Source organism: Myotis davidii, unplaced genomic scaffold (assembly GCF_000327345.1).
Source record: "Myotis davidii unplaced genomic scaffold, ASM32734v1 scaffold745, whole genome shotgun sequence".
NCBI classification, from domain to species: Eukaryota; Metazoa; Chordata; class Mammalia; order Chiroptera; family Vespertilionidae; genus Myotis; species Myotis davidii.
Genome location: NW_006297146.1, coordinates 10,938 through 16,542, shown reverse-complemented (window position 1 = coordinate 16,542; position 5,605 = coordinate 10,938). Strand labels below are relative to the sequence as shown.

General features: G+C 51.2%; 1 protein-coding gene across 1 annotated transcript in view; it reads right to left on the bottom strand.

Annotated features, from left to right (window-relative positions):
- PDIA5 (protein disulfide isomerase family A member 5) overlaps window positions 1–5,605 on the bottom strand; it is a 46,627-nt gene that overhangs the window by 32,353 nt on the left and 8,669 nt on the right. The gene's annotated exons all lie outside the window — the stretch shown is intronic.

Sequence of the window (5,605 nt, the reverse complement as noted above, 5' to 3'; positions counted from 1 at the left end):
GGGGGAACCACTGCCACCAAGGACAGATTAGGACTCTTCCTTGCCCGTGTCAACTAAGGTTGAACTCTACTCCCAGACGATGGGATCACCACGCTGCCATGTCCTCGGACACCTTCCTGGATACCTATGGCCTGTCCACTGGGGCTCCCTGTAGAACATTATCAGACCTTGCAGCTCCGTGTGGTTCTCATGATGACCCACCTGCCTAACTCTCCTCTCTCCAGACCCTGCGAGGCCTTCCCAACTCTCTCCCCCTGTCTGGGACCACCACCTACCACCTGACCTGACCACCATCTCTGAAGTCTGAACATGCTCTGGGTGCAGGGGTCCACCTACCCAGCACCCCTGCATGGGAAAGAATTTTCGTGGCTGATATTGACGACAGGGTGGCTCTAAGAACAACCCGGAGCAGGGTCCCCTAAAACATCTTTCCTGGAGCAGAACCCTCCTTCTCTAGGGCAGGATCAGGTGCCCAGAAAGAGGACTCTGGATCTGTTCTCATGAGAGAATGTAGATGGAGGGGCCAGACACAGGAAGCAGGTGGTGGAGAGGAGAGGGGAAAGGAAGTCTGGAAAAGCCAGTGGCAGTTACAGAAGAGCAAGAAGAAACCCAGGAAGCTGGGTTTTGCTGAACAATACATAAGGAAGCATGGGAAGAGAAAAAGGTAAGCAGCCGTTTCATTGGGCAATGAACTTCATTCAGGAGACGGCCTCAACGTTGGAGTCATCTGACTTTGGGCCAGTCACTCGCTGGCCGTCGCTGAGTGAAGTTCCTTGTCTGGAAGGTGCGGGCCATCAGACTATCACAGGGCCCTTAAGAGAACTGAATGAGACGATCCATATCTGAGATTTGAGCACAAAATTTGTGCTCAATAATCAAATTCTTTATTTCCTGCCAAATCCTCCCAGTGTGGCAGCCACCTGTGCCTCTGACAACTCCATCCCTAGAGGCATCGAAACTCGTCTTTCTGTTTTCAGTACCTCGCACAATGCCTGGCACACAGCGGGCACACAGTAAATGCTTGCTAAATCACTGGGGTTTTCCCGCCCAGCCCATTTTGGGATGCTGCAAAAATCATAGGAAAAACAAGCCTGAAACAGAACTTACTCGAAGCCCTGGGACCCTCGAGAAGCCATGCTGCTCATTTCGCCAGACTGATTCAGCAGCCTTTTCCAGTAATAATCGTCTCCTTTAAAGTTCTTTCCTTTTTATGTCTAATTGATCTCCCTAGTGTCAGTGCACATTCACCATAAGATTAATCTTCCACATCCTCCTCTTTCATTACATCACTCCCGTGCACAAAACCCTTCAATTCCATTGAGTACAGGCTAACGTCTAACTTCACACTCAAAGACATACACTCCCCACCTCATGTCTGAGTTCTCTCTTACAACCCTTCACTGCACACCTGCTGGGGCCTAGACTTTTTCTTCTCCCAGGAATGAGACAGGTTGAGATTTCTGCAGAGGGAAGAAGTTGGGCCGAGTGCTGTCGAAGGCACCTCGCAGACAAGCAGCGAACCACACTGGCGAGGAGGAGGCTCAGGTCAGGAGGCTGGGTTTGAATCCCAACTCCCCACTTTGCAGATGCATTTCCTTGAATAAGTCACAGTTGTCTCTGTGCCTCAATTTCCTCACCTGCGGCCACCTCCTGTGGTTGCTGTGAAGATTAAATGAAATAGTACAAGGATCTACAACACTCAAAACACACTGTATGTTCGGTCTTTTCATTAGGACTGCTAAGAGGCTCTGCAATTCTGGTCTCATTTCCAGAACACACACAGTGCCCCTATTTTGCATCTTCCAATCCCTTGGCTTTTAAGGTGCCCACTTGCCATCTCTCGGCTCCCACCGGAGACTCATTCATCCTTAAGGCAAATCAAATCCCACCTTTTCTGGCAGCTTTTCCAAACTACTTTAGTTTATAATGAACTCTAAATTCTCTGAATTTCTGTAGCACTTCTATACCACTTTGGGGACATTTCTTAGTAAAAAAGATACATATTTTTTTTTAAACAACTACGTACAAACCCTTTAGGAGTTTGTGAAGTTGAATGAGGTAAAACTGGTCTCAACCTAAGGAGAAGCTGGGGCCACAGCGCCTGGCACTGAGCCACGCGTGCCTGGGGCCGTTCTGTTGGCACCACACACTCTTCCTCATGTTTAGCCCATGTTGTGACAGGACCAATCATGGAAGCTCCACAAGGCAAGTGACATGTGAGCTAGAGCCCATAGGAGGGTCAGATTTCTGCAGACACTCCGGAAGATAAAAAGGAGGCAAAACAAAACAAGATTCGGCCCTAGAAATGAAGAACACATCAGTTTATGAACTGCAGGACACAGAAGGGCGTGATGAAGGCTGAATGAGTTTGCTGAGGTCACTGGAAGACTTGTATGCCTAAGAAACCAGACTTTATTCAGGAGGTGCTGGAGAGCTACAGAGGGCTTCCCAGCTGCATTTTTTAAATAGAGAGGTTGAGCTGCCGGGGAAAGTCATAGATCAGGGAGACAAGTCAACGGTCTTTGTTTTGGCAACCACCCTGTGTGAGCGAACCAGGGCCTGACCTAGAATGGGGGCAGGGAGAGGACGGAGGCCGTGAGGGGGAGATGTGTGATGACACCCGAGGACGTTGGCAGAGAAACCGGGGGTACTCAGGAGAGTCGTGAAGAGAAGCGGCCAGTCTGCCAGGCGGGAAGATACAGACTTTTATTTAGACATCCTGCATCTGAAACACAGGGAGAAAAATCCGGACCAAGATGTCAAGCAGGCAGTCTGGCACGTGGTACTAGAGTTTAGGGACTCAGGCTGCTTGGAGCTACATTATGTTGAAGCTGTGGAGGCAGATAAGCTCCCTGAGGGAGAGGCCATACCGATACAAGGAAAGCGCAGCGCCAGGCCCTTGCTCCAGTGCGCTACTAAAAAAAGAGGGCGGAAAGCAGCACCATGGGAGCACCCCCATCTAGTGCGTGAGAGGAACAGCAAGTACCGAGCAGTGGGGTGTCAATCATCTGTATCTGTGAAGTGTCTGTAGGTTACAGACCTGTCTTCACACTCCAGCCCATTTGCTCTTCACCACACTCCAGTGAGGTGAGCAGGCTTACCGTTATCTCCCCATTTTACAGATGGGGAAATGGAGGCTCCAAGGCTCTTTGCCAAGATCTCCCCGATGGTTAGTGGGAGTCTGATTTGCACAAATCTGTCACCACGACTGACCCGTTTCACGGTGTTTGCACCCAGAGGGTCCATCGTGGCCAAGGTTAACAAGAGACAGTGTAGATGTTGATCTGGCAAGGCTGGGAAGTGAAGGCAGACGGGGACAGGCTCATTCTGACGGTGACTCTGATCAGGGAGCAGCATCCCCTGCTAACGAGGATGTCAATTAGCAGTAGCTGAGGCAGACACGGATGATTCACCAGACGTCAGTGACAGCACAAAAGAGGCAGATCTCAGTCTGGAAAATGGCAAAGGCTGCGCATCCCTGACCTGGCCTGGCTTCCGTCTCAGTGATATCATCAGGTTGGATACCTCCCAAGACATCTGAAGAAAGGGCAGATTTATGGCCCTCGCCATAGACATGGCCACAAAGGGCTCAAAGATGACAAAGATGAAAAGGAGACAGAGGACGTTAACCCAGCTGGATTCTAGCAATAGCGAGGGAGCGAGCTTTTGATTCCTGGGGACTGCCAGCCCATCTCTGCCCTGTGTATGAGGACAGAAAGGAATCCACACCTCTAGTCACCCCGTGTCTGGGGAGCTGTGGCTGCACCAGGTGCTGGGGCCTCCAGATCCCTTCTACAGTGGGTGGTGTCCATGGTGACCAGCACCCTCCCCCTCTATGGAGCTGGGAAAGGGTGAGAACTTTTCAAAGGAAAGCAAAGGTGCTTCCCTAAGAAACTAAGGGGAAAACAAAACAAAATAAACAAGAAAATAGAGAAGCAAGGAAATGGATGAGTTCACATGACACAGGTGACTTAGGCCGAGGTAAGTGACACCTGGCCAAACCTGGTACCCGGACAACCCCACTGGCTTTCCTGTAACACTGTCTAGGGAAGTGGAAGGCTCACATTTTCTATTTTTCAACCTGGACCCAGGCAACCTAACAGAAGTAACCTCAGGGCTACCCTTGCAAAAGAGCCCAGTGTGAACCCAGGGCCACGGGGGAAGGCCTTCGTCCCAGAAACGTCCTTCCCACTTTGTTTTTGTCCTTAATAACTGATGCTTTGAATTCCTTTAAAAAGGAGAACATTACTTTAATGTACATAAAGAGCTTAAAATAAAATGGACCCAGGAGTAGCAAACCACACACTCATTCGTTCATTTATCAGCACTGGGTACCTACTAGGAACCTGGCTTATTTCAGTGAGAAACTCATTAGTGTCAACTGGTGAGCAAAGTGATTTAGAACAAAAGCAAAGATGGACAGACCTGCCGTGGGTGGCGGGGACAAGCTCTGTGGGCGTGCGGGAGGGGCCGCTGGGTTTGACAGGTAGATGCAGCAATGGCTGAGAACCTTCCAGAAGGTGCCCGAGACTGGCACCAAGACCTGGCCTGCTTTGAAGAGGCTGGCCAGGTAGTTCGTGACCTGGTTGGGGCTGGAGCTGTTGACCTCCCACTGCACTGGAGTTTGGAAGTTGAGCGAAGCAGTTTTCTGTGTGTATGCGGGGGCAGATAAGGAGAACGCTGTGGGTAATTAAAGTCTTTTCTCCAGGTGAAATAATCTTAAAATACGGTATCTGTGGAGGCCCCAAAATGTGAAGGGAACGTCCCCAGAGTGATGTATGTGTGCCCCACGGCCAAACGTCTCCAGGCAAGTTGCTAAAAATTCACTAGTGAAAAACACGCAGGACCTTGGTATCCCCAGAATGAGGTCAAAAGAGAAAGCGCTGGCTCTTTGCAGCCCGACCTTGTAGCCGCCAGCAGAGCTGTCCCATACCCAGGTGCTGCCACTGAAACTTTTCAAATTGACTTGGAACTAATCACCAACTTAATTTGACCCATAAAGATCACGATGCAGTTTTAAGACCCAGAACGCCCTTAGTGGGACTTTGGCTGGCCCCGAGGAGCTAGTTGTTGTGTTTTTGTTGCCACCAAGAAACCTCTCCACCCGCCCCTCCCTCTCCTCAAATCCAAAACCTCTGTGGCTAAGGGTAAATGGAGAAATGGCAGACACAGGCACAGAATAAACAAGCCTGGCAGGGTGGGGAACACAGAGTCGGCCAGGACCACCAGTGACTGACCCTCAGCCCTGGGTGAGGTCTGACCGCCCAGCAGCCCTCCTCTCTCACTGACCACCCTGGCTGTTCCCACTGCTCCGCAGGCCCGTTTCCTCAGTGTCTCCTCTTCTCCCCCCTCTTCCCCTCTGAAACACCTTGTGTTCTGTCTGCTCTGCCCTGCACACCCTGCACACGTTCCTTCAAGACCTAGGGCTCCGGCTCCCACCTGGGCTGCCTCCTTTCCACCATTCTCCCACCTCACAGGGACCCAGGAGCCCTGGCGGCCTGGGTAGGAGACGGCCTCGGGCACCTGCTTCTGCTTCCGCTGCCACTGGTGTCACTGTGCCCCTTTCTTTGCCACTGGGCTCCCCGTCATCAGGAGCCTTGGCTGC